Source organism: Melitaea cinxia, chromosome 12 (assembly GCF_905220565.1).
Source record: "Melitaea cinxia chromosome 12, ilMelCinx1.1, whole genome shotgun sequence".
Lineage (NCBI taxonomy): Eukaryota > Metazoa > Arthropoda > Insecta > Lepidoptera > Nymphalidae > Melitaea > Melitaea cinxia.
Genome location: NC_059405.1, coordinates 4,399,356 through 4,411,795, shown reverse-complemented (window position 1 = coordinate 4,411,795; position 12,440 = coordinate 4,399,356).

Here is a 12,440-nt window from a genome sequence, read left to right as displayed (position 1 = left end):
TCGTATTAAATTTACAGACTCAACATTCTTACCCTAAAGGCAGTAGACACAGGACTAAATTTAAACACTTAAACCTCAATTCGCCCTTTGAGTATAATACGTATTATTTAGATTAAACATGAAGGTAATTTCAAGTACTATCATTGAGAAATTCCATTACACAAACTTTTCACGATAATAAAAATTAGAATTTTATATATATTTAAAAATTACTATTGCTAATATTATTCTAACAATTGTAATTAATGTTTGTTCAAAAGCGTACTTATGAAGCAAAAGATGAAAATGATTTTATAATAGAGTGTCTTAGTTTCTTTTACTGTTAAGCGATAGAATTCTATCAACTATTTTCCTCCATAAAGGATAAAGCTATCTCAGATTTCATATGACACATGCAAATCACATAACTATAATTTTTTCATTGAAAAATCTTGAAATAAAATAATTTCAGTTAATTAAGGGAGTAATAACCTATTTCTTGTGTAGTAGGAATTTGTAAAGAGTCTTGCAAAATAGCAAACGGGGAAAATAGCATAGGGTAGCCGGGAGTTGCCTAGCTTTTAATTACACGAACCTTTGTCAAATTAAAAACTGCTGTGAATATTGTGATAATGAAATAGCGGTATTGTGGAAATACTAACCTTATTTTACGCTAGCCAATAAAAGGCAAGGCCATATTTTTTCATTCGAGATGGTTTTTCACATTTATAACCTCAAATTTATTATTTTATATTTGATGTGCTGAATCTTTCCCGATTATACTCATCTGAGTTTGCGTTCTATATTTTTAAGATATTTTCACGTTAATTTAAATATATTGTCAAACATTGACTATTTAAGTTATTAACAGTTTACATTAATAAAGTATATTAGGGTGTGATTAATAAATTAGATCGTAATTATTTCATTGGGACGAATGTGAATTGAACTCTTCTTCTCGTCTTCTCGTCTTAATCATAGCAAAAATTTGACGTATTTAGAGGTCTTAATGGTTTTAATAGAATATAGTGACATTAACTGATGATTTCAAAATAAAATACGATGGCTAATTTAAATCCACCAATTACTTCTGTTACCTATATACACTGCTAGAATTGTGTGACCTGTAGTCGATCGAAAGCACTTTGATTCAGTGAGAAGAAAACAGCTGAGGTGCACAATGACCTATAAATTTTGATTAAGAATCCTAACCCTATATAAAATGTGTATCAATAACAAATATACGAAGATACAAGATACAAATATACTTTATTGTACAACCAGAAACAAACCATGTAACATAAAAATATGCAAGAAAAAAAAATAAAAAAAAGAAATGTACAAAAGGCGGTCTTATAGCTAAAGAGCGATCTCTACCAGACAACCTTTAGAAAAAGGACATGAATAACAAATCGATAAAATTGCGATCATTTCTATAACATACTACTGTACGTGGCACTATTCGATTGCCGTCACTTTTACTAAGCCTGTTAAGAAAAACTACAACTGCTTTTGAGCCGTACACTTAAACAGTTCTATGCATTATGGGTTGTACGTTACTTATAAGAGTTGAACTTAATAACAGTGAGCTATGATGTTAATAATTTTTAAAGTAACAAACTACACACTTATAAACATATAAACATATTTCTATTTAAAAAAGGATGAATTAACATTTTGACTTCCATTTCTTCTCCCAAAACTACCCATGCTGAATTTCAGAATTAAATGTATCCACTTTCATAAGTCGTAATAAAAAATGAAATTTTTTAAGCATTTCTTCAACATTTTACTACTATCTTTCACTGAATTGTACCTGTTTTTCTGCAAGCATACGATGCTTTTCTTCCTACTTATACACATTTAGGAGCAATTTTACAACCACTTTTACTACGTAACCGATAACATCTTTATACCCGCGTTTCTCTTCCCAGTGCCGGGCTGACAACTTAAGCCAAACGATGGCCACAAAATCGAGCGGCTCACACAATCCTGACCTGAGGCCTTAATGGCGGACTATTAGCCTGGCCCAGACGACCGAGCCAGTTAAGCCACCTTAATCTAGCTAGACGGTTTTAACTTCTTCTCGAGATATAGTTGAGACCAAAATTCCTCGCAAGATTTGGTTCAATGTCTTGTAACGTGGTGTTTTTGGTGAACGAAATCGTTTGTTACAAACGAGAGTCAAAAATATTGTTGGTCAAAAATGTTTTTAAGCGTATATACAAATGTACTTATCGATTTAATTAAAAATTAACGAAAGTAAATGTAATACATACTTAATATAATTTTTATTTAAAAAAAAGGCTCTTGAACGCGAAGTAGTTTTGCTGGCTAAGATAAGATGAGCTGGCAAAATTCTTATATTTATATAGATCTCTTAATATTTTTATATTATATAGATATCTTAATAGTTTTAATTTATTTAGTGTATATTAACAGTAGACATTAAAATTCGCACACATATTTTTAAAACACACTAAGCTATCATATACTTATAAAATTATAATGTAAATTTATTAAGCTACATAAATGAATAAACAGAACATTTTTACAAAAACAAATCTTTCTAACATCGGAATATGCTCAAATACAAAACACAAACATATCCCTAAATTACGGAATACAAAAATAAATAATAACGTTAATTATTAGATGTAAAAAACGAAATGAATACTGCATATATTAAGCACAACTGGGGTAGTGCAGGACATATCCTGCTCAAATTCTGGTGCAGCCCGACCACAGCACCTCGACCTTAAAGAAGTTCACAGCTAAATAATATTGCTTTTAAGTAGTGTTGTATTCCTGTGGTGAGTAAGGTGACCAGAGCTAATCATTGGAGTAGGGTCGGCAACGCGTTTGTGTGCTTTTGGTGTTGCAAGCGTCTATAGGGTACGGTAAAAGCTTACCATCTGGTGAGCGGTACGTTTGTTTGCCGGCCTAGTTGTATAAAAAAAAAATAATGAAAGGAATAAAATTTTAGTGTAAAACGCTCGTCTGCTCTACAAGTACCGCGTCGGTCGAGATGATACTGTTTCGGCGCACTCCTTAACCCACTTTCAAACAGCGCATATTAAATTAAACTATACCTACTATGAGGATAAAGATAACACGGAACGAGTAAATGGAAAATTGGACAGGAAAATCTGTTGCGTAGAAATGTCGTTGTAATTTTAAAGCAATTTTATAAGTACACTTGGTTGAGCTAATAAATTCAACCTCGTATAAATTTAACCTCGTAATTCTAAAACTTCAGCATAATAGTTACAGGCCTTCTAAAAAATATCATCTACCTTTTATTATTATCTATTAATTATTATAGTTTATAATATATATAGTTATAAAAAATTGCTATTAATAAAATAATATTAATGTGATGTCACTAGCTTACTTTCAACATACAATGACTGATATAATGAATAATGTTGAACTTTCAAACGTATATAAGATCGTATAAGCCCTATCCCGCTTAAAGGTAATATTTTCCAAAATCGCCCTTAATTAGGCACTCATCATTTTTAGGTAGCATCTCTATAAAGGTCCATTTGGTTGTAAAGGGTTATTATAGTAGTCAAATAGTGAGGGCTGAATACTGAAAGGATTGTTTATCATCCTTGATATAGAAGATAATACTCGCGACGACAATACAATACAAATATACTTTATTGTACAACCAAAAACAATACAAATAACATAAAAGAAAAAGAAACAAGCGATAAATAATAATAATAATAGTAATAATAACAAAAAAGGAATGTACAAAAGGCGGTCTTATCGCTAAAGAGCGATCTCTTCCAGACAACCTTTAGAAAACTTTAGACGACGTGTTTTCGTAGCAGTTATAGCAAGTGCCTGATGCGCTACCGGTCACGGACTTGATTCGATCAATTACAGCGTGAAGTATAAAAAGTGATTTAAAAGATTTCCCAAAATTGTGACATTTAACGTCTAACAATATCGAAGAGATAGACAATAAAAATGGCAGTTTCTATTACTTTAACTAATCATTTTATTACTTAGTATCGACATACAGATTGTACAAGTATTTGTTTGTATGTTTTTGTTGTTACTCACCATGTGTTAGTTATAAGACTAACCTTCAATATCAAGTTCCAAAATAAATAGGTACAAAAACTTACCACGATCTTCCTCTATGGTAGTACTGGAGGAGGCGAGGACTCTACCTGGAAGTAGAACATTTAGTTAATACTCTCAATAACCAGCTAAAAATTTAAATACTAATATTTATTTATAAAGTATGCAACTAAAAAATATATTTATAAAATAAGAACAGCTCCACAGGACCTGGGAGGTAGGCCAGCCGCGACAGCAAGCGTATTGTTGGCTCCGTGTAGCGCCGCACGAGTAAACATCTCTAAGTAGCTCCGCGAAATATTGATAGAGGGAAAACACTTCAAAACGTTTGCATAATCCTATTCCAATTTAGTTATCTTATCGTTATCTTAGTCAAATCTTGTTCAAACAAAATCTTAATACGATTACCTCCTGAAACTGACTCTACAATGTATATTGGGTACGGTATTGGAAGTATTAAAGATGATCTCTTTTTATTAAATTTAGTTAGAGAGAATTTTGTACACAAATTTTGATTAAAGATCACACATAAAAAAATCGTGGTGACTCGTGCAATATTCAAATTTAATAGGTACGAACAAAATTGATAAATTTGAAAATACTATGTTTTTTAGTAAAAAAAGCACAAACTGAAATTTTTATACAAATAATACTCTGACATTAACAATTCACAACTATTCGCTATCGAACCCAATCGATGCGAGTATTCAACTATCATCGCCCACCAATGCCTCACTACGCTCCATTTACTAAACATTTACCCATTGCTTTTAACTAATAAAATGCTCATACTTTACATCATAATACAAAAGTCGAGTATCGAGTGAAATATGAACTTTAAAAAGGAAAAACTTTATTGAATGCCGAGGCTTGAAATACCCTGCGGGAATAAGCACAAAAGCGTGATTTTTTTTTTTTTGTTGGTGGATGTAAAATAAATTTAGTGTACGATAAAACTTAGATATGGCAGATATAGCTATCAAATCACTGTGGAATATTTTATATTTACTATAAAACTCAGAATCTATTCTCCGTTTTTTACATTTTATCTAGTTTATTTCGTACATTTTTATCATTTTCTTACCAAAACAGTTTTAAAATAGTCTTATCTATCATATATTTAAAGCATTCGTTTTATTTTTCGTTTTGTTAAAAAAGTCCATCTTTATTTATTAATGAAAGACTTATGTCGTGAAATTCTGTTAAATGTAATATAAAATTTATAATATAATACCACACGAGCATATTTTATTACGAATATATTGCCATAGATTAAAAAAAAAACACAGCATATGACTACTGTTGACAAAGCATCATTCCTCGCTTCTGTTTCAATATTGCGTCTTCAATAACGGAGCGGAGCTACAAACCACATAAATGATCAATAGCGCTGACGAAACTAACAAATGTACGTTGATTTTATACCGTATGAATGCTCCGAGTGGCTGAGTAGCAATTAGATTCAGCAAACACGCATCCACTCATACGGAACAATATGAGAAAAGGGGCAACAAACAAAAGCCTACGCTAAAATAGCCAAAGGTTGTATTGCGGCGTATAATCGGCTGAAAATTTAATATGTGGCCTGTGTCAAAATTGTTTGCGAATTCGTATACGGGTTATGACAAAACGATTTAATGAATTTACGATATCGCGTTTGTTAGCATTTTTTAATTTTTTTATCTGTAACATTTTATAAGACTTATTTATGAGATAAATATTCATTCATTCATTCAGATTAATGGTTTACAACAGTGCCAAACTAGCACAGATGATTTCGCCAATGTCACGTAGAATATGAAATAAATAATACTTAAAAAGGACATACTTGACAACATCATGCTTAAATGGTAAATTAAAAATCTCTACAAACAATAATTATGGACGTTCAGTATTCTTACATTTATTGGAATATATACAAATAAATTAAATAAATCTCAATATAATTTGTATACATATTTGTTAATTTTTAATACAAAGAAAAAGTTCTATCATATTACAATTTTTATTCATCAATCATGCAAAATTGAGCGAAATAACCAGTGAAGAAGCTACTAATTAAATTTCCGCTACAATATCAAAATCCCATTAAGCAGAAGGACCTACAAATCGCTTGCATCTATCCTGCAAATGAAATAGTAACAATGAAAATAAGTTACCACTGAAATGAACTGAACGCAAGACAAACCCTCTTTTGTTGCTTTAGTCGTAATACGTTCTATGACAAATTGGAATTTCAAATCGTTGAGACGGAGGTGCTTTTCTTGTGAACATTCGATAATTTCTCTAGAATCTTTTGTGTCATTATTTTTTTTTTTTGTCTTTTGAATGTTTCCGCCAATTGTAAGAGCGCTACAGATGAAATCCTTTCTCACGATGAAAAGTGAAATTTAATTACGTGACTGTTGCTTTGTATCTTTTCCTTCGATGTTTTATTATAATATATAAACGAGATAAAGCACAGCAAGAAATATCCTGCTCAAAATTTAGAGCAGCCCGACTGGGAAACTATCTAAACTTTAGAGAAGACCATAGCTAAATAATACTGCTTTCAAGCAGTGTTGTGTTCCTGTGATGAATGATGATAAGCACTCCTAGGAGGGATTTAGTGATAGGGTTGGCAATGCGCTTCCAGTGTTTTCGATGTTCCAGACGTCTATAAGGTACCTGCGGTACTCTTGTTTGTAGACCTAATTTTATAAAAAAAAATATAAAATATAATTACTCACCCCTCATTTTAATTATTTAAAAACTTAGGACTGATTTGTTTTGGTCTCTTGTTCTAATGATATCGAATATAATTAATTACCATAATCCTAATATTTTGCATGTGTCAGAATAATTTATATTAAGAAAAAAAATAGTTAATTTATAATGTATGTATATGTAAACAATCTATCTATATAGGTATGTATGTATGTCTATTTATTGAGTTGTTTCACATTATTTTTTATAAAATTAAACTCTACACCTACACCGTCAATATATCATCTCCTTTGCCCTAAGGTTGCCTGGAAGAGATTGCTTTTAAGCAATAAGGCCGTCTTTTGTAAAAAAAATTATACTAATTATTGTTAATGTTGCTTGTTTATTTCTTGTTGGGTGTACAATAAAGTGTAAATAAATAAATAAATGTTATATTTGATAATATAACAAGTGGGTAGGAGCCATACCTGTTTGTTGTCGTCTATAAAACGAGTGTTCCGACTCGATTAGGCATTCTTGTTTGAGACATCGACCGGTGCGAGTTCTCAGGAAAAGAAAAGATAAGTATTATAGTTGTATAATAATATATCGATAATATATAGTTGTATAATAATATATATTAATTATACGCTTCATAAAAATAAAAGTATTTGATTTCACTGCTTAGATAATATTCTTAAATTAATAAAGTATGAATATTAAATAAATTGCTTTTTTTTTTAATTTACATTTTTCTTTCTTTTTCTTAACACATGCTACATACGCATTAGGGATAACTCAAAAAGTTCCGACTCGTCAAAAGTCGATCAAATATAAATGGGACCACTTGACAAGCACCAGCTTTAAATTAAAAAAAAAACGAGTATGCTTTAGACCACACGTATGAAGTAGAACTTACGAAACGTAACTCCCTCTCTAACTATATTTTTCACGAACTTATATCTCCCTATCAACTTCCGTTCACCTCCTCCGATCACATTTTCGTAATCCTTGCGTCACGCATTTGTCAACTTACTTCCCACGTCAAGTCAAACGGGCGTAGAAAATTTTTACTTCAAAAAAGAAACCAAATTTTAAGATTAATTTCAATATATTACAAAAGTTTTAAAAATAGTATAAAGTTATGTCTGACTAAATGTCTAGTCGTTCTAATATTGCCTTCATAAGCAATCTACTGTAGCGTTACTTGTAAGAGTGAGTGCACATTGCAATTTTTTTTTAATAAACATTTAATCGAACAACTTCCATGTATAATGTTTGAAGAATATCAGCTTTCTTATACTCACACATTTAATAGGTTTATTAAGAACTATTCGTGAATTGATTGAAAGAAATTTGTAGAATTTCAGGAGGCTTGAAAGAATCAGCCTTTAAATTTCTCATAGCTGGGCAAAGGCACCAAGTTCGTTTAGGAGACAGATTGGAGCCCAATCCACTATGGCGCTATTCTGAGAGTTGGGGGTAAGGAAATTCCTTCCACAAGTAACAGTCGTAATCAGGTATCTATGATAACAACCGGAAATTATTCAACAAACATTACTTTAATGTGCGGTTAAGCTAATTCCAGCTGGTAGTCTGCCCGACAGCCGGCAGACGCGTTTCTTGTCGCCCGTCAGACGCCTCTGTTTAATCAAAATGCAAATTAAAATGCTTTCGCATCAGCTCGTGACGTGACAAAACACCGTACCACGTTGATATGTATTTTATACCAGCTTCAGGCGTACAATACATTAGAAACTTAATGTCCTTGTCATAACAAGTTATAGACCTGTCGAGTGCTAAATTTGACAAACATAGTTTTATTATAACTTAATCATGTTAATCTCTATGATTAATGTAAATTTATATGCTATTTTGTTTAGTTATTTATCTATATCTAATATATAAAATTCTCGTGTCGCGGTGTTTGTAGTTAAACTCCTCCGAAACGGCTTGACCGATTCTCATGAAATTTTGTGTGCATATCGGGTAAGTCTGAGAATCGAACAACATCTATTTTTTATACCCCTAAGTTTTAGGGGGGGGGATTAATCTATAATCTATAATCTATAATATATATAAAAGCGAAAGGTCACTCACTCGTCACGAAATCTCTGAAACTATAACACCTACAAACTTGAAATTTGGCAGGTAGGCTCCTTGTAAGACGTAGGCATCCGCTAAGAACGGATTTTACGAAACTCGACCCCTAAGGGGGTAAAACGGGGGTTGGAAGTTTGTATGAAAGTCATATGTTTTTGAAGTAAGAGACTTGAAATTTAAAATGTGAGCTCTATAGATGGTGAAAATGTGTCCAAATAATGCATCTTTAGAAATCAACTATTTTTTGGGGTTAAAACGGGGGATCGTAGGTTGATTCACTGGTCACGAAATCTTCGAAACTATAACACCTACAAACTTGAAATTTAGCAGACAGGTTCCTTATAGGGCGTAAACTATTGCTAACAATGGATTTTACGAAATTCAACCCCAAAGGGGGTAAAACGAGGGTTGAAAGTTTGTATGAAAGTCCTATGTTTTAGAAGTAAGAGACTTGAAATTTAAAATGTATGCTCTATAGATGATGGAAAGGTGTCCAAATAATATATCTTTAGAAATCAACTCCCCTTTGGGGTTTAAACGGGGGATGGTAGGTTGACCCACTCATCACGAAACCTCCGAAACTATAACAGCTATAAACTTGAAATTTGGCAGGTAGGTTCCATATAGGGCGTAGACATTTGCTAAGAACTGATTTTACGAAACTCGACCCCTAAGGGGATAAAACTCGGGTTGGAAGTTTGTATGAAAGTCCTATGTTTTTGAAGTAAGATACTTGAAATTTAAAATGTTTGGTCTATAGATGGTGAGAAGATGTCCAAATAATGTATCTTTAGAAACCAACTCCCTTTTGGGGTTAAAACAGGGGATGGTAGGTTGATTCACTCATCACGAAATCTCCGAAACTATAACACCTACATAGTTGAAATTTGGCAAACAGGTTCCTTATAGGGCGTAAACATCCGCTGAGAACTTATTTTACGAAACTCGACCCCTAAAGGGATAAAACAGGGGTTGGAAGTTTAGGTGGCGAATGCTAGCGCGACCCCTCTCGCCCCACCCAGGCGGATGACTGCTAACACGTGGTGGTTTTTAGTCAGTAGGAGTATGACATAACCCTCTGGCTCCCCCGCGCTGGAGGGTATCCATGACGGATATTCCCCACGTAAAAAAAAGGAGGGGGGTTGGAAGTTTGTATGAAAGTCCTATGTTTTTGAAGTAAGATACTTGAAATTTAAAATGTTTGGTCTATAGATGGTGAGAAGATGTCCAAATAATGTATCTTTAGAAACCAACTCCCTTTTGGGGTTAAAACAGGGGATGGTAGGTTGACTCACTTATCACGAAATCTCCGAAACTATAACACCTACATACTTGAAATTTGGCAAGTAGGTTTTGTATAGGACGTAAAAGATAAAACGGGGGTCGGAAGTTTGTATGAAAGGCCTATGTTTTTAAAGTAAGAGACGAAATTTAAAATATATGCTCTATAGATGGTGAAAAGGAGTCCAAATAATGCATCGTAATCTATATATATAAAAGAGAAAGGTCACTGACTCACTCATCACGAGAACTCAAAAACCTCTGGATGGTCCATCCATCCAGGATGGACAAAGATGAAATTTAGCAGGGAGGTAGATTATAGTTAGAAAACGTCCGCTAAGAACAGATTTTTTGATATTTCACTGCTAAGGCGTTTGACAGCAGTTGGATGGTTATCCCGCCACCGGTTGGCTTTTTAAGTTCCAAGGTGGTAGCGGAACTGTGTTATCTCTTAGTCGCCTCTTACGATACCCACGGGAAGATAGGGGGTGGTTATATATTTTATTGCCGTAACAACACAGATATTTTGTCCAAATGAAAGTCCAGTAATAAAATAAATAAAACCGTTTAAAAATAAATGAAACAACTACCGCAGATAAGGTGGAAGAGACTTCTTCTAGAGTTATCGTTACCGGCTTTCAACATATAAATTATATAATGTGTATAGCGCCTGACTGAGCGCAGTAGTCCGTGGTCATCGTCCGGGCTACATCTGACGCTCGTTAGCAATAGTTTTCATTCATTAGTTTTGATTCATTGTATATTGGAAAATTACTAAAATCGGAAACATCGACATTTTTTTTTATAGTCCGCTTAACTTAAACACGCCAATACGCCAACACGCCAACATGCCAAAACTCCAACACGCCAACATGCCAACACTCCAACATGCCAACACTCTAACATGCCAACACGTCAACACGCCAATACGCCAACACGCCAACACGCCAACACGCCAATACGCTAATACGCCAATACGCCAATACGCCAACACGCCAATGTGCCAATACGCCAACACGCCAACACGCCAACAGTCCAACACGCCAACATGCCAACACGCTAATATGCTAACACGCCAATGCGCCAATACACCAACAGTCCAACACGCCAACATGCCAACACGCCAATACGCCAACACGCCAATATGCCAATTCGCCAACACGCCAACGCGCCGATGTGCCAATACGCCAACACGCCAACACGCCAATACGCCAACACGCCAATACGCCAACACGCCAACATGTCAAAATGCCAACACGCCAATACGCCAATCCGGCAACACGCCAATACGCCAACACGCCAATACGCCAACACGCCAACACTCCAACACGCCAATGCGCCAACACACCAACACGCCAACAGTCCAACACGCCATCATACCAACACGCCAATATGCTAACACGCCAACATGCCAATGCGCCAACAGTCCAACACGCCAACATGCCAACACGCCAATACGCCAACACGCCAATACGCAATCCGCCAACACGCCAATGTGCCAATACGCCAACACGCCAACACGCCAACACGCCAACACGCCAACACGCCAACACGCCAATACGCCAAGACGCCATCACGCCAATACGCCAACACGCCAACATGTCAAAACGCCACCACGCCAATGCGCCAACACGTCAACACTCCAACACGCCAATACACCAACACGCCAATACGCCAACACGCCAATACGCCAATGCGCTAACACGCCAATGTGCCAATACGCCAACACGCCAACACGTCAACACTCCAACACGCCAACACTCCAACACGCCAATACGCCAACACGCTAACACGCCAATACGCCAATGCGCCAACACGCCAATGTGCCAATACGCCAACACGCCAACACGCCAATACACCAACACGCCAATACGCCAACACGCCAATACGCCAATGCGCTAACACGCCAATGAGCCAATACGCCAACACGCCAACACGTCAACACTCCAACACGCCAACACTCCAACACGCCAATACGCCAACACGCTAACACGCCAATACGCCAATGCGCCAACACGCCAATGTGCCAATACGCCAACACGCCAACACGCCAATACGCCAATACGCCAACACGCCAATACGCCAATGCGCCAACACGCCAATGTGCCAATACGCCAACACGCCAACACGCCAATGCGCCAACGTGCTAACGCGCCAATGCGCCAACACGACAGGACGCCAACAAAAATAACAAACCTGTTTAATAACGAACCGTTATTTATGATATTATATCTGTCTCGGTCCGGAAGAAGCCACTTCGCCATCTAAGGACATCGTGGCAAGTTTGCCGGGAA